Source organism: Garra rufa, chromosome 16 (genome assembly GCF_049309525.1).
Source record: "Garra rufa chromosome 16, GarRuf1.0, whole genome shotgun sequence".
Lineage (NCBI taxonomy): Eukaryota > Metazoa > Chordata > Actinopteri > Cypriniformes > Cyprinidae > Garra > Garra rufa.
The window spans coordinates 35,363,585-35,382,427 of NC_133376.1; the positions used below are offsets into that span (position 1 = coordinate 35,363,585).

The 18,843-nt window shown below is 35.7% G+C and overlaps 1 non-coding gene across 1 annotated transcript; it reads right to left on the reverse strand.

The window, feature by feature from the left end:
- Positions 1–10,351: 10,351 nt before the first annotated feature.
- Positions 10,352–10,470, reverse strand: LOC141289080 (5S ribosomal RNA). The gene has a single exon (XR_012339823.1). It is a non-coding gene; the product is annotated as a 5S ribosomal RNA (ribosomal RNA).
- Between the last annotated feature and the right edge of the window lie 8,373 nt (positions 10,471–18,843).

The following is an 18,843-nucleotide window of genomic DNA, read 5'->3' on the forward strand; positions in this document are numbered from 1 at the left end:
AAACAAACAATAAATAAAATAAAATAAAATAAAATAAAATAAAATAAAATAAAATAAAATAAAATAAAATAAAATAAAATAAAATAAAATAAAATTAAATTAAATTAAATTAAACTAAATTAAATAAAATGAATAATAAAATAAAATGATAAACATCTATGATATCTGTCAGGTATTAGAGACATTTATGATATTAAAATAAAATTAAATTAAAATTAAACCGAATAAAAACAGACAACTATTATGTCTGACAGGTAGTAGTGTAGGATTTCAGCGCAAATCAGACAATTCAGGAGATTCGATTAGAAGTGAAAACACTTCTACAGCCTCAAACTCCACAAATTCCAGCAACTCCAGCATGTTGTAAAATTTGTCATGTGACACCCTGGCTCCAGCCAGCCTGAAGCAAACCTAACTAACTAGGAACTTGCAACATTAACACAAAAGGACCCTTGTTGATAATCCCAAATTTGGGGCAAGTAACCAAGATTAATGGTCAAAGAGATGCACATCTTGGACATCACATGAGGGAAATCACTAGTAGAGACTGTGCTTGGTGGGCTCCCCCACGCACAGGACACGGACTAAATTCTTTCTACACCCTTTTGACCTTTTCCTCCCTCACAGAACACATCCTTACATCCACAGTATGGCACAGGAAACTGCCTGTTCACATAAACACCTAAAATGATGCAACTCATAATTTCTATGCATAACTTCCTATACTCTTTGTAACCCATACATTTGCCTATTATGTTTTAATCACTTATTGTGTATGTCCCTTTTGATAACTATTGAATAGTTTAATGGTTTATATTGGTGTTTGGTATGCATGAACTCGAAATTGCATTCTTGAAATGTTTCTATAATTCAATTCTTTGTAAAAATGTATTTTAGTCTTGTTATCGAAATCATGTCCAAATTTAACTTTGCCAAGAGCGGGAAAATTGGGACCATGGGACGGATCAGATGACATTGTGATTTATGGTTTGGGAGGAGGAACCAGCAGTACCCCGACTAAGGACAATGTTTTAATTGGTCAAGACACCATTTGGGATGTGTCCAAAAGCTGAGTTTAAATACTCAGGACACCATCAAATCTCTCTCTTACTCTTACGCCATACCCTTGCTCTCTTACTCTACGGCTTCGTGCCGCCGCGTTTCGACGCTGCCTGGCCTGCATGCCAGCCGCTCCTCTAAAGCAGTGGTTCTCAATCCTGGTCCTGGGGGACCCCTGCTCTGCACATTTTGCATGTCTCCCTTATTTAACACACCTGATTGAGATCAGCTCATTAGGAGAGAGATCCATGAACTGAACTAACAAGCTGAAGATCTCAATCAGGTGTGTTAAATAAGAGAGACATGCAAAATGTGCAGAGCAGGGGTCCCCCAGGACCAGGATTGAGAACCACTGCTCTAAAGGGAACATGAGGAGATCATTACACTCCTGTCTCTTACTTTAATTCTTTTATTTCTTTCCGTTGAGAGTTTCGTGTTCTTGTTAAGTTTTGTGCAAGCCGCGACCGACCCAAACGTCTTCGCTGACCTGAACTTTAACAGCGCATAACTCGCATCCTCAGCCAAGCCAACGCCCAAGACTTCACAAAGGACCACAGAACCAACCAATCAGCAACCTCGGGAAGGCCCCCTTTCTGGAGCGACGCAACAAAGGAATTCCCTCGGCACAGAAAAAGGTAACGCAAGTAACCTCCAGGTTCTAACTGAACTGGTGCATTTGATATAAAGTTTAATAACCTCTTTGAGAGACTCAATACGAGGGTTAATTAAGTGATTGATGGTTGTTCAGGTCTAAGCAATTACACATATTGCTATAAACTTGGGACTTCATATTTTCATTCCTTTAAACTCATTCTTTCCTCACTTTCTCTTTCTGCAACCTGTGTGAATGCGTGTGTTTATGTTAGATTAGTTTGTATGTGTTAGGTTTATCCAATAAAATAATATTTTTATTAGAAAATATAAGTATCTTGTGTTTTGTGCTTACAAGTTAATGTCTTAAACTGCTGTTTTTTCTACTGTGCTAATACATAGTGTTTTCACTATATTCTGGATAGTAATATCCATTGCAGAGTTTCTGTTACACGGCTCGTTTAATGAATCGTGGGTCGACTCTGAACAGCCGTAAAACGGAGATTCTGTTTAAATTCCCTATTGAATCATATTCGATTCCCTTTGAGCTAAATTAAACGTACTTAATCCCTACAGTAGTGACATTTATGATATTAAAATACAATAAAATAAAATAAAATAAAATAATAAACACATAATATCTGTCAGGTAGTAGTGGCATTTATGAATAAAAAAAAAATAATAATAATAAAATAAAATAAAAATCTCAATCTACAGTATGATATCTATCAGGTAGTAGTGACATTTATGATATTAAAATGTAATAAAATAAATCATAAATAATAAAAAAACAGACATGCATGATATCTGACAGGTAAGAGAGACATTTATGATATTTAAATACAATTAAAAGTTAAAAAATAAAGTTTCTACAGCTTCATCATCTTTGTCCTGAAGACTCAAGGTAGACTCTTATGCCTCTTCCAAAATTGGCAGACACCAGTAATAGTTCATTAGGTAGTTTAATAGCTCTAGGTGACCTGCCAGGGCTGCCCCAAACAGTCTCCATCTAGTCTCATCTCTGTCTGTCTGTCCCAATCTCTCCTCTTCTCCAGACCATTCGTTCAGCAGCTCATGTCCTTATCGCTATAGGATATAGAAGAACGTTGTGCCGAATTACCGTCAACTTTTATCTCAGGCTACAGAGCCGCAGGGTCTGGGAGCCCAGATCTGATAGCCTGCGCTCATCTAATGACCTCTGGGCCTGCACTCAACCTTTTAACGTCTAGCTCTTCTGCTGGATTTATTGTGCTCATAAAGCAGGAATCATTATTATCAGGCATTGTCCCGAGGACAGCATGACTCGCTCTGGTTTACTTGTCTGAGAAACTTTTGCAAGATGTAATTAGAACCGACTATCTTACGAGTAACGTCTATGTCACGTTAAAGAGCAGGAAGAAAAGCTCGTCACTCATTGTTTGGTAAAAGAAAGACGATTTGCCCTTAGCGGTGGCCTTCAAATTCGCGTACACCCCGTCCTGGTCTAGAAGAAGAGCAGCCCGTCCACAGGAGGTTTGCTCCACCCATTCTAATGCAGCACTATCAAATAGGAAATGGCTTGCTAATGGTTCCCGCTAGCTGCTAATTCAATAAATGCACTGGCTGCCTCTTGTTTAGCCTTTTGGGAGAAGCGTACAAAAAATGCCCAAAGAAAGATGAAAAAATAACATGAATGGATCATCTAGATGTAGAGATGCACTGTCCCTCCAGCATTTCTGCAGTGGGGTTCAAAAACATTGGTCCTGAGAGCAGATAAGTAATGTTTATCACTGCCACGTGTCTCTTGAGCTTATAAGACAAGAAATCTCTTTTCCCGTCTATCTCTTTGTCATGTAACCACGGCAACTAAAGCAACTCAATTTGTAGAGCGTGCGCATGATATTATCTGTATACTGTATTTTCTTGATAAATGCAGAAAAGCATGCGACTGTGAAAGATGCTTCTCGGCAAATGGAGGGCTTCGAGCTTTTTCTGAGTTCGCGTTTTTGTGTGTGCATCTGTTTGTAAGTGTGCATGACTAAGTGCAGCTGTCAGTTTCTCAATATTTCATAAGCTCTTCTGCTATGTGACAGGGTATGTGCAGAAAAAAGCTAAATGCATATATCAGAGTGTCATCTTCAAGTTCATGAGCAACTGATCATGCTGGCAAAAGTTCTGCATTGATATGCTTCAAATAAATAAATGCTGGTTATACGAACACATTACGACTAGTATCAGGGGACGTTGTGGCTCATTTGGTGCCAGAGGCGAGATAAGACATGACCCAAGGACAAAAAACAAAAACAATTTTTATATATTAAAATGTATTCTACAATAAAAATAAGTATATATAATAAAAAATAATGCCTTGCCTTGCATATAGTTAGAAAACCTTTTTAATGTAAATTAATGCTGTTCTTTTTTAACCTTTTATTGATCAAAGAATCCTGAAAAAAACTATCCCAGGTTCCAAAAAAATATTAAGCAGCACAACTGTTTTCAGTATTGATAATAAATCAGCATATTAGAATGATCTCTGAAGGATCATGTGACACTGAAGACTGGAGTAATGATGCACTTTAATTACCCATATAAGTTACATTTTTAATGTATATTAATATAGCAAAACTTTGTTTTACATGGTAATAATATTTCACAATATAATATATTTTTTTTCTGTATTTTAATCAAATGAATACAGCCTTGATGAGCATAAGAATCTTGATGAATTCAAGGCTGTATTTACTTGCTCTTAAAATACTCTGTCATTTTTGGCCATACAGATAAAAGTAATACATCTTTCAAATCTGTAAAGACTCTACATTTATTTGTGTGCAATCAGAATAACAACGAAACTGCACTTTTGTAAAATACTGAAAGCAAACAGCATTCACTTTGTGCCATCTCAGTCTCTGTGAACTTGAGCGTGAAACTTTGTGTATACTTGCCTTACAGACATAAAAAAAAATGTATCTATAGTGGGTGAAATGTCTACTTTTAATTGAACTAATTCAAATGAAAAAATAAATATCTGTATTAAACATGCAGGCATATCCACTATTGCGGAGATGATGAGTCAGTGTCGCCGACTTCATCTCTTCAGCCGAAAACAAAGAAAGCACTAGTTTATCAATAGATTATTAAAATGTTAATGCAGTCTCCTTGCTGTTTTTGACAAGTTCATAATTATTGTAACTCCCAGTGCACTGTGGCAAGCTTTTTTTGTACGCTTGAGCATTTATTAGGCTATGTAGGTCACTAAAGGCTCAATATAATGATTTATATGTATTACCAATAAACTTGCCACTAATAGTCGACTAATGCTAATAGTCTAATAGTCAACTAATATCGACTAATAGTCGATAGCTGCTCAGACATCAGCTTGTCTAACAGACATTTCTTCCTGGATAAAGGACCCTCATCTTCAACTTGTGGTTCCAACAAACCCATCGTTTTATCACAATTTCACCATCCAGTTAGGCACATTAACATAACTCTTTCAAAAACAGCGAGAAACCTTGGAGTTGTAATTGATGATCAACTGACTTTCTCAGACCACAATGCTAACTGCCCGGGTCCTGCAGATTTGCTTTATTCAATATCAGGAAGATTAGGCCCTTTCTTTACGAATATGCTTTACAACTCTGTTTAAGCTCTTGTTCTGTCCAGGCTGGACTATTGCAATGCTTATTTGGCAGGTCTTCCAGCCAGTTCTATCAAACCTTTACAACGAATCAAGAATGCGGCTGCAAGATTGATTTTTAAAAAGCCAAAAAGAACGCATGTCACGTACATCTCTCTTCATCAGTTTGCAATGGCTACCAATAGCTGCTCGCATAAAATTCAAGGCATTAATGCCCAAAAAACCACCACTGGCTCTGCACCCCTTTACCTAAATTATTTTCTGTACTCCGTTAGGCTAAATGAGACTTGTCATAGCACTTGCATGTTATTGCTCTTTTGTAGATTTTGATTGTATCCAATATCCTCTTTTGTAAGCCGCTTTGGATAAAAGCGTCTGCTAAATGTCTAAATGTGAATGTAATGCTTAAAATGAATGACTACTGGTCGACCAGAAAAATCTTTAGTCGAGGATAGCCCTAATTTATATATACTTCTTTTCCTTTAAGTTTGAATTTGCATTTAAATGCTTGTCTCAACGATAAACGTTGACCTAAAGCTTCTGGATATGCTTTTGCAACACATTAAGAGAAACATTGTGTCCTTTTCTCCGTATAGATCTGTACTTTTTGTCCGCCCAGTGCTCTATCAAGATACGGGCGGATTAAAATCAATACCGATCATCAATCATGAAAAGACATTCAATCTATTGGGAAACGTTTTATGCAAGGAGGAAGGATACTGGTGGGGGAAACAACAGCAGAGCTCAGAGAGATATTAATTATATAAAATGGAAAATAACCCGTGGCATACAGGCACATTTGGAAACGGACATTAACCCCTCAGGGCCCACTTATCTCGACGAGATCTGAATGCAACACGGACCTTTTGAAAATGCTAGAGGACATGGGAATCATGCAGCTGGGGATAAAACCATGAAGAGCAGCGGGCTAACCTAATTGCTCTCAATATAAAAGGTATATTGATGGCGCTTAAATGAGACTATGGCCTCCACACCATATAAATCAGCTCCACCACTAAGATCCAATCTATTCCTGTGCGCATTCATCATTTCAAATGACTCCAAACATGCGGCACATGCGGCACTCTGCAAAGCCTATATTGCATGCCACGTCAGGTGTGTAAGTGTGTAGCTTTAGTTTTGCTGGAAATATAAATTTCTTCACGCCCCAAGAGGCAGATTTTCCTTAGTTTCCAATGAATTTTGTATCTGATCTGATGAATGATCCACACTCTAGGAATCGAAATATCTTTGGTTGATCTAGCAGAGCTCAGATCACATTATAAGACGGCAGGTAATCTCTGCTAGCATGCTGTCATTGCGGAGAGCAGTGAGGCAGACACTGGATGAGTGTGAACATTAGTAATGCTCAGCCTTACCAACATCACTACTTTGCATGTGGTTATGTTAAGTGCATTAGCAGAATCACCTCAACTAATGTGTCTCAGTAGATACAAACATACATGAAATCACTGCTAACTCATTTATGCACACATTTAACACACACATACACTTTCTGCAGTTTGTGGTTCAATTCTGGACAACTGTTCGCAGCTGGCCTTCTTTACAAATGTCAGATAATGTCATTATCATCATCATCATCTCTGTATGTTATACAGAGAAAATTAATCTAGAAATGTGCTGTGAATAAAAACCTAACCCTGGAGAAAACAGATGTTTTCTTCTGCCATCCTGCCAAGTTTTACATTACTGTAACTGTAGTATTATGAAAACAATAAATATAAAAAATACATTTACTATAATTACATTGCCCGGTGTCATATTTGCTGAATGAAATCCAATACTTGTTTCTTACCAACTGAGGTGCTGATTGCCAAAATAGTGTCTGTTTTGCTCTAGCATGTCACACTTTCTTAGTAAATATTTTGTATCATGTTTGCTTTCTACAATCATCTGTAAGGTCAAGACTTGCATTATCAGCTGAAAAAGACACAATTCCTTCATCTGAGCCATGCAGGCTCTAACTATTTGTTCACAATTTACATTTTCACATGTATGAAGAAGAAATTGCAAACAAGACCCAGTTTTTTTTAATGTATGTAAAGTTTTTGACACTCTGTATTTAAAAATATTTCTTCCAGATTTTAAGTTATAATTTTTAAGATATAATTTGAATACTCACATTATTTTCACATGTATGAATGAATCTATCTAGACATTATTTTTATGCCTATCCTGATTTCAAGCTTAGAATTGTGGCGAGTGGCAGAAGAAAATGCAAACGCAATCCAGTTTTTTTTTTTTTTTTTATGTACAGTATGTAAAGTTTTTGACACTGTATTTGAACTTTTTTTTTCAACTCCTTTGCAGATTTTAAGCTTAAAGTTACACTTTAAATCTTTTTTTTTTTTTTTTTTTTTTGGGTGGGGGGGGGGCATTAAAACCAATAACACTATGTGAAAAGTCTGCAATAATATTTTTGAAATCAGCTTCATCAAATTAAGTAATATTAAGCCTTTTCTTAGGTAAACCACAGCAAGTTTTTTTTTTTTTTTTTCAAAATGTGGGCCTATGTAATATATTTATCCTAGATTAAAGTAATTTACTTAGGGTCAATTTAAAAAAAGAGATTTACCTGAAAGCTGAATAAAAAAGCTTTCTCTTGATGTTCAGTTTTACAGGACAATATTTGGTAGAGATTTAACTATTTTAAAATCTGGAATCTGAGGGTGCAAAAAATAAAAATACTGAGAAAATCGCCTTTAAAGTTGTCCAAAATGAAGTTCTTAGCAATGCATATTACTAATCAAAAATTAAGTTTTGATATATTTACGGTAGAACATTTACAAAATATCTTCATGGAACATGATCTTTACTTAATATCCTAATGATTTTTAGCATAAAAGAAAAAAATGATCATTTTGACCTATTGCTACAAACATACCCGTGCTTCTTCAGACTGGTTTTGTGGTCCAGAGTCACATATAATATGTATGCAGTTTAGAAAATTGCTTTAATTTTGAGTTTTACTGCTTTGTGGGCAACCACAAATAGTAAAACAAAATTAAACCATCTATAAAATCATTTAAATCACATTATATCCATAACTCAGAAAAATCTGGCTTATATTATTTTGCTTAAACATATTACATTAATATATGCACTGTTGGTTGTTTCAAAGGCAAACCGTGCCTCTGTAGTTTTCTCGACCCAGCTGTTTTAGCAGACATTCAGACAGAGACCCACTGTCCCCTACTGAAGCCACCTGGCTGAATGGCGGTTCTGGAACAGGAGGGAGCAGGTGAGAGGGAGAGGCAGACCGGGGGACACAGCAGGTAGACCGTCCTGCCAAAGCATTGTCTCTGGAGCCGTGTGCTGGGTGCACCTGCTGTCTCACAGAGAGCTGCTGCTAATCCTCAGGGGCCTGATTTGGCAACCTTGTACACTGGCTGTTTCGCAGATATTTACTGAGAGATACAGCAGCCTGTGATAAATACGTCTCTGATTCTAAATAATGAGATAATACAATCCCAGGCCCAGACTGAGCATTTCGATACCAAACTTCTGTCATCATTAAACATTAGGGAGAGAGAGAAAGGTCTGGATGGAAAGAATAGGACAGACAGCTCACTAATGACTCGGAGTTCAAACTCCAGGTCGCATGTGCTGGCAGCAGAGCTGTGATATTTTTGGATAAGTCAGAGGGCTTTTTTGTCCTGGTCTGGTTGGTTCTGGCAAGATTAGGAACAGAAAAAAAAATGCTCACTGTCAGCCACTGCAAAATGCCCTATTTAGCAGAGCACAAATAATCTTTAGCATTAACCCATAACCCACAATCTGTGTCTGAATAGATAAAGTTCTGTTATTTTCCTTTATCTTTTTCTTTGTATTATTTTAGCTTTATTTTTTCATACCAATTTGCATTTTAAAGGAATAATTTGCTTAAATATGTTTCTTTTTTCTATGAAAAAAATACAGTGCTAGTCAAGCAAGAATAATGAATGAGGACTGAAGAAACATAAAAGTGTAAAGAGTGTGTGGGGGGGGGGGGGATAATCATAATAATCTATTTTTTTTCTTTCCCTTTTTTTTTGCCAGTTGAACTTCAGAACCAGAGCTGTCGAGTTTTGTGAACTGGATCAACTGATTCATTCACAATAAACTTATAAACATAAAGAGCACTTAATGGCGCTCATAGCAAATAATGACTCTGCAAAATAAGATTGTGTGTTAAATGTAGTTAGCTTCAATTAGCTTAGTTAGATTCAATTATATATATTTTTTCATATGTAGTTAAATGAATCACCGTATGAAGAGGTCTTTGTAAATCACTCACAGGGAAATAAAGGAGAAGGAAAGTGTATGAGAGAAATATGTCAACATTATAAGGTGGGAGCAGATGTAAGGAAAGAGAGCAGTAAATTCAAGGCTTGGTATATGAATGTAATAATCCATACAGAGAACTCTATAAGGTAGACCAAAAGTAAGACACACAAATGATTTGTGCATCTGCAAGGTACAGCCACAAACTCCATGTCTTCATAAACAGAGGGCTATTAAATGTGTAACTGAGGCTAGAGGGAGATTGGGTAATCAATCATATGAACCACTAGTGGGTAGACCACTGTGTATGTGTGTGTCTGTCTGTGTGTGTGTGGGCTTCTCACACACACAGAAACACACCTATATCAGGAAGACATGGTCTCATATAGACCACCACATCCCCATCAACAACCTATCAGTGATTCTATCACATACATTTTGGATGTGAAAAGGAAAATACAAAACTAAATGCAGTACTTTTACTTAAAGGTTAAACTATGGTAAATATATAAAAAGTAACAAGTTATTTAACTACAAATTTTCAGTTAGGCATTTCACTTAAGGAAAGGAAAGGAAGGAAAGGAGGTGAAGTGAGGCCATTGCTGCGGTGCCCGGGGAGCAGTTGGGGGATCGGTGCCTTGCTCAAGGGACTCACCTCAGTCGTGGTATTGAGGGTGGAGAGAGTGCTGTACATTCACTCCCCCCACCTACAATCCCTGCCGGACCTGAGACTCAAACCTGCAACCTTTGGGTCACAAGTCCGACTCTCTAACCATTAGGCCACGACTGCCCCCAAGCTTACAGCACCTGGTATTCCCAGGCGGTCTCCCATCCAAGTACTAACCAGGCCCGACGCTGCTTAGCTTCCGAGATCAGACGAGATCGGGCGCTCTCAGCGCGGTATGGCCATAAGCATTAATTGTAATGAATAACAAAAAACCTAGACTGAAAAAAACAATAAGTAAATTTACTTAATTTTTATTTGGCAAGTTTTTGCACGCACATTATTAAGTAAAATTTAAGTATGGAATTAAGTAAAATCTACTTAACTAAGTTAAGTAAAATTAGCAAAGAAAAAGAGTTTGATGAGTAATTTCTACTTAAATATTTTAAGTTTACTCTGCAGTCCTCAAGTACAAAAAAATGCCATTAAAGCATGTGTATCGCTTACAAACATGTACGTAAGCAAGTAGACAGCTAGTTATTGATTTAAGAATATACGTTGACTCAATGTAGTTACTAACCAAATTAACACAGAGACCTCAATACCTGGCACATGATACACAATGACGGTAACAATCAGTGAATAGTTTTTGCGTATGAATGGGGCATTTGGGTAGAAAATCTGTCGGGTATGTTTAGGTGTAGTGCAGATGGTACGTTATTTTTAAACGTCACAGAGCATTAGAGTTATAGCGGCACTCAATGAAAATTTCAAGTCAGAACTGCGCTGACACATAAAAAACCAACGTCACATAAAACACACCATATGTACATTCATCTGCTCCGGGAAAAACAAAAAAACAAAAAGCATTCTTTTAGTGCCAATCCATGGACATTTCACACCGAATACGTCACAAAACATACATGCTGGTATGTATTTTGCGTCTTGCGAAAAAGTTACAACAGGTATGTTTTTGTCATGAGATTAGGTTGAAACCAAGCAGCAACCTCTCGCTCTTTCTATTGAAACCAACACGGAAGTGGCTTAAACTGCAATTCATCGACTGGCCGCTAGAGACTGGCTGCAAAAGGGAGTCAATCCCATAGACGCCCCATGTTAAAATGCCCATTTTTACAGCAGAAAAATGTTTACAGCCTGGTACAAAAAGATGTTTTGGTCTATATAGCTAATTTCGCCCTTCATGTCAACTGTGAGGGGGGTGAATTTTTTTATAACTCATCCGTTTAAGTTATATTAAGCCTTAAAGTCGTGTCCTGTCGTGTTCCTGTCGTGCTAGGTAGGCGTGGTTTCAGCAACCAGCTCCACCCACATCCCGCCTCTTTGCCCATTTTCGATTGTCTGGGAGTGATGTGCGATGACGCGATTCCAAGATGGCGACGGCCGACTCCCGCCCACTATGAGCTTCAAAATCGCTCTTCAGAAACCTACGGGTGACGTCAAAGACACAACGTCCATATTTTTTACAGTCTATGGTTGAAACATACATACATACATGTACAACAAACATTACATAAACTGTATAAAATGTTTATTACATATGTATCAGTGGCGTTCAGTCCATATAAGCTGCGAAATGCTCCGCATACACAGGCTAAGAGAATGACCTCACGGGTTAATTAATTATCATGTGTATCATTTGAGATGTAACTTAAAGCTTAATAAAGAGTTGGAAATAGTACATCAAATTATTTACAATGGAAATTTTCTGTAAATCTACGTCAATTATGGAAGCTTCCAGGCGAGCGGATTCTCCACAGCTTTCTCGCCTCCGCTCTATTGCTATGACTCTTCAAAATTTGATGTGCGTTCACTGTGTTTTGCTGACATGCATGTGATTTCATGCGCGAGGTAAGCTGTCCGCGAAGCGCTCTCCCAAGTGGAAAAAAGCTGTTAGCCTAACTAACTTGACTAAATTAAATGAAAAAAAAAAAAACATTGACACTGTATATTTTTTATGCTTTCTCAAGCAAAGCTAATTTTTAAAGTCCACTGAAAACATATCATAGTGTTGAAGATATACTGTCAACATGCCTAAGTGGTATTAAAATAAAGTAATAAAATCTGATTTCTTCTCTGATTTTACTGTTGTTTGCAATGTTACTTGGCAATATTTTAAAGATATTATTATTTTTGGTATTTTGCATGCTTGTATCACCCGAATGGAAGTTTTAACTCCTATTCACTGGGAATAATAAATATATAAATATATAAATATATGTGGTGGTGGGCATAGATTAATTTTTTTAATCTAGATTAATCTAGATTAAATCTTGAAATTAATCTAGATTAATCTAGATTAAAATGGCTAATTTGAATTCTGCTGAAGGCATTCAGAATATGTGTGCTACCCAAATAATGACTAAAAGTAAGTCTTTGAGAACGGGTTTCTCAAGCCAGGTGGCGCATTAGACCAGGCGCTCATCTCCTGTTTCCAAAATGCATTACAAACTGCTTGACAATTGCATTTACAACACAATTAACTATACAAACTTGTGTAACCAAGTTCTTCTGCGCAAAAGGCTGTACGACGTGCGCGTTCCCGTAAAATACACAGGCGCGCGGGTATGGATAGCCTTTCTGCGTGCATAGTCTTCCAATAAAGTGCGTTGCTTTTAGAAGCGTCAATTCAGTTGTTGCATATAGTTTAATGTCTTTATTTCGGGATTATCAAAGTAAATTATAACTCAAACTTGAGATTTTACTGGGGCACAGCAGATTTTCACTGGGGCACGTGCCCCAGTAAAAAGGGTCTAGCAACGCACGCACCTGCCCTGAAGCGGCTTCATAACTGCATCATGTTTGCACGTCTCATTTGATGTGGTCATTTCACAGAAGTTGAAGACTCGTTCTCGCCTCCTACAGTGCAATTCAACTAGATATACGTCATCCGCGCTAAAATATCAAGGTGAAAGTCATCATAGCTTGCGTAGTTTAGATCCAGCTCCCAACCCAACTTTGAGAATAGATTAACGGCGATATTTTTATCTCGCGATATGAGTCTCACGTTAACGCCGATAACGGCCCACCACTAATATATATATAATAATTCAGTCGAAGCAGAGACATATAGAATGAGGGAATCCCCCACCTCCCCACCCTCTAACTATTCTGTATTATAACGTAATACGTGTAAACATTGTTTGGCGTTTTTTACTTGGAAAAGCAGCTATAAGTTTTTCTAGCATGAAAATAACTATGGATAAACCTGAAACGATAGAAGAAGGATTGGAGATGAATTTAATTTACAAATACGTTACGAAATGTGCATACTTTTAAATTGACACCTGATACAGTGTTTCCCCCGTTGAGTTTGTCCCAAAAGATGATTGTCCCAAAAGATAAAGTTTGTTTTAAAGAGGTTACTTATGCTCATCAAAGCTGCAATACAGAAAAAACTGTACTATTGTGAAATATTATTGCAATTTAAATTTGCAATTCTGAGTCACAGTTCTAAGAAATAAAGTCTAAATTGCTAGATACAAACTCACAATTCTGACTTTTTTTCTCGCAATTCTGAGAAATAAAGTTGCAATTCTAAGGAATAAAGTCCAAATTGCTGGACATAAACTTACAATTCAGATTTTTTTCTCTCGCAGTTCTGAGTAATAAAGTTGCAATTCTGAGAAATTAGGTCCAAACTGCTAGATACAAACTCACAATTCTGACTTTATTTCTTAGAATTGCAACTTTGTTTCTCAGAATTGAGAGAAAAAAAGTCCAAATTGCTGGACATAGACTCACAATATCACTTATGCTCATCAAAGCTGCAATACAGAAAAAAAAACTGTAGTATTGTGAAATATTATTGCAATTTACAAAAATGGTTTTCTATTATAATACACTTTAAAATAAAATGTATTCCTGTAATTCCAACCTGAATTTTCATCACCAATTACTCCAGTCTTGTGTCACATGATCCTTCAGAAATCTTTCTAGTATGCTGATTTATTATCAATGTTTGAAACATATCAAACATCAAAAAAGTTTTCTGCTCAATCATATAAACTTATATTGGCTGGCTACAGTAACAGTATGCATTACTTGTTGCTAAAGTAAGGTATACGTTAACAAATTTAAGAGATAAAAGAAGTGGGAATAAAAAAAGGGAAATAGTTACATGAAATCAGGCATTCATATTCCTGGATTCGACATGGTTTATGAGAACATGTTGCTGAGTCAGACCTCAGGACAAATTACCATATGGAAATGTTCAGAATATGAGATTAGGGGCGGAGAGTGATCCTGAGGGAATTGAAATGAGTGTATCACTCTATCTGCCAGAGAAAACATGTGCATCCACACTTTCTTAAATCTGTCACTTGTAAAGACTTATGATCACTGAAGACTACAGCAAATCTACACATGATGACTCAAGAGGAACACTGCTTGGGTAATTTACATGTACTGAGAGAAGAGGAGAGAAAAAAAAGTTTTTCTCCCATTTCTCCCAAGGTATCCAAATGTAAAAATCAGCCTAAAGCTTGACCCTGTGTTAATCATTAATTTATTTAGTCTAATTCACTGGCTCATCTAGCAAAGCCCAGGGCTGTGAATATTAATTTGTGGTAATTTAGCAGGTCAAGACTTACATTTCTCATGCACCCCCAACATTGTTCATAACAGTAACCAAATGCATTAGCATGAAAAGCAAAGATAATAGCAGCTCCCTGTCTACTTGTGTTTCTGAGGGGTACTGCTCTCTAGACAATGCAAACCATCTTGTCTAAAGCTACCAGCGCTGTGTCCTTTTGTATATTTCATGCAGCTCAGTCGAAGCTTAAGAGCACTTAAATTCTCTGCGGGTTTGTCCACACCATTTTATCTTTCTACTGACACCACGCTTTTGAGAAATGATATAAATAGAAATGCATCAACATATTTTAAAAGCCAGAGTCAGTGGGAATTTATCCATCACTGCATTGGACATTTTCTGCCCAAGTTATTTATACTGGCTATTGGTTTTATTAATCGGGTGTTTAAATTGAATTGTTGCTTTTTATTAAGCAATACTTTAAAAGAAGTATTACTTGACTGCCTACAGTTATTTAAATAAGAAAAAAAAATGTTTAAAGGGTTAGTTCACACAAAACAAAAAACAAAACAGGTTTCAAACAATAGAAAAAAGAAATAACTAACCCTAATTAATGTAGCACAATGTGATGCAATTTTAAAATACATAATAGCCAACACAATTTAAAAAAGGAAACTTTTCATAATACATTACACACATCAATAATATCTCACAATGAATTTGCTTTAAAGTTGGTCGCTTTAAAGATGGTTTCTATTTCAACTTGATGTCATTTTCATCTTCAGTTCTCTTTCACTTTTAATTCTTTCCTTCTCATTGCTTTCCATCTATCTAATGGGCCAGAGATATCGGGCAGGCATTAATTATGCCACGAAGGGCAGAGGAGTGATGACAGAATGGCTCATCAAAACCAGAGCAAGTAACAGCCTGCTGATGGGGAGCAAAAACAGATCATAAATTAGCAAACAAGAAAACCACACACACATATTTGCTTAAAAGGTTTTGCCACACAACACACAAGTTGCTGTATGTTTTCTGTCACATCAGTTCAATATCTGAGTTATGCAAGCCCGTTTTAGGCACTGGATAAAAAATAAAAAAGTTCTGACTTTTTATCTCACATTCTTTTTCCTGCTATTGTGAGTTTACATCTCACAATTCTCTCACAGATCTTTTTTTCACAGAATTGCATGGTATAAACTTGCAATTGCAAGTTATAAAGTCAGAATGGCAAGATATCAGCTCACAATTCTGACTAAATCTTGCATTTCTGAGTAATAAAGTTACAATTCTGAGACATGAAGTAGCAATTCTGAGAGATAAAGTCTGAATTGCAAAATAAAAACTAAATTCTGACTTTTTTCTCTTAGTTCTAAAAAAAACAGTCACAATCTAAGAAATAAAGTCAGAATTGCATGATATAAACTTGCAATTCTGAGAAACATAGTTGGAGTTCTAAGAAACAGTCTAAATTGCAAGATAAAAACTCACAATTTTGTACTTTTTTCTTGCAATTCAGAGAAATAAAGTCTAAATTGCTAGATACAAACTCACAATTCTGACTTTTTTTCTTCCAATTCTGAGAAATAAAGTTGCAATTCTGAGAAATAAAGTTGCAATTCTAAGAAATAAAGTCCAAATTGTGAGATATTAACTCAATTCTGACTTTTTCAGAGCAATTCTGAAAAACAAAGTTGCAATTCTGAGAAATTAGGTCCAAATTACTAGATACAAACTCACAATTCTGACTTTTTTTCTCTCATTTATGAGAAACAAATTTGCAATTCTAAGAAATAAAGTCCAAATTGCTGGACATAAACTCACAATCCTGACTTTTTTTCTCATTTCTGAGAAACAAAGTTGCAATGCTAAGAAATAATGTCTAAAATGCTAGATAAAAACTCACAATCCTGACTTTTTACTCGCAATTCTAAGAAACAAAGTTGCAATTCTAAGAAATAAAGTCCAAATTGTTGGACATAAACTCATAATTCATGCTTGTTTTCTCGCAATTCTGAGAAATTAAGTCCAAATTGCTAGATACAAACTCACAATTCTGACTTTTTTTTCACAATTCTGAGAAATAAAGTCTAAAATGCTAGATACAAACTCACAAATCTGACTTTTTTCTCACAATTCTGAGAAACAAAGTTGCAATTCTAAGAAATAAAGTCCAAATTATTGGACATAAACTCATAATTCTGAGAAATAAAGTTGCAATTCTGAAAAATAAGTCTAAATAGCAAGATATAAATGCACAATTCAGATTTTTTTTCTCAGAATTGAGAGCTTATATCTCACAGTTCTGACTTCATAACATGGAATTGCGATCTATTAAGTCAGAATTGTGAGTTACAAACTCGCAATTCTAAGAACGTAGTCTTTTTTCTCCTTCAAAATTGGACTTTATAACTGGCGATTGTGAGTTTATATCTAAAAAAAAGTCAGAACTGTAAGATATAAACTTGCATTTGGGAGAAAAAAGTCAGATTGGTAAGTTTATATCTCACAATTGTGAGTTAATGTCTCACAATTCAGAGAAAAAAGTCAGAATTGCAAGATGTAAACTCACATTTGCGAGAAAAAAAAAGTCAATCAGCTTTTTTTTATTTTTATTTTTTTATTCATCGGTGGAAATGGGCTTCTATACTGAATAAATTAGGAAGACAAACGTATCAGAAAAAAAAAAATCTTAAATAAATAAATAAGAAACCCAATTATAACCACAAATTTTTATAAGCCGTTGGAAACCCCTGAAGCAGAGACCTGAATGTTCAGCCAGGGGCAAACTTGCACTTAATAAGAGCAGTAGTTTTGTTGACCAAGATGCTTTGCTCTCAATTACTCATTTCTCAGAGCTGCAGCAGGAGCCAATGAGGCCGAGGGAAGCTATTAGGCTCGACATGTATGAGCAGCATGACAACATTTCCTGCAAACCTCTGCACTTCTTTATTCAATAATTTGCATTTTGCTGTTAGTTTTTATTTGTTTTGTTTATTTATTTCATACAGTAAGGTGTACCTGTAGCTGTCGCCAAAATAGGTTAAAAGGCTCGCCTTGGGAAAATGTGCTTTCTTGTTCCAGACAGAAAATGACTTCAAGGAATGGACTCTTGACTAATTGAGCACAGGGACGCTTCTTCAGATGAGGCCTTTGAAGAGAGATGAAATGGAATGAAGTACAAGTTCTCTCTCGGAATGAAATTCCAGATGAAAAACATGAAATATAATGAATGCAAATCTAATGAGGATGATGTCTGGAGAAACAGGCTTTCGACTAGACTGACTATATTCTCACTATACATATGTCATGTACTGTAAACGTTCACAACCGCTTTAATGGCTTGTGACTAATCATGTTACATGTTACATTGCTTGTCTATTTGCATTAGAACAAGTCTAATATGACTCGTTTACGCCATTACTATCTGTCTCAGGTGACCTGATCACAAGTTGACATTGCAAAAAATAATAATAAAAAAAGTAAAATAAATCAAGTACCTTTCCCACAGCTCAATGTCAAAAAAATAAATAAATAAATAAAATTATGGCATCTGTCTCAGGATTTATTTATTTTTTTTAATAAAATAAAATAAAATAAAATAAATAAATCCTTCCAAAATAATAAAAAAATAAATCAAAACTAAATAAAAGCACCTTTCCCACAGCTCAATGTCAACAAAAAAAAAAAACACTATTGTATGACATCTGTCTCAGATGACCTAAGCACAAATTAACAGTGCAAAATAAAACTAAATAATAAAAAAGCACCTTTCCCACAGCCTTCCAAAATAATAAAAATAAATAAAATAAATTCTACAAAAATTAAATAAAGCACCTTGTCCACAGCTCAATATATATATACATACATACATACATACATACACACACACACACACATACATATATATATATATATATATATATATATATATATATATATAAAGTAGAATATGATACCTGGTTATATCATTAACATCAGTCTCAGATGACTTGATCAAATAATGATAAAAGCCTTCTCAAAAAAAATTATGTGTTAACTTAATTCAGAGGTAGTCAGAAATGCATGTGA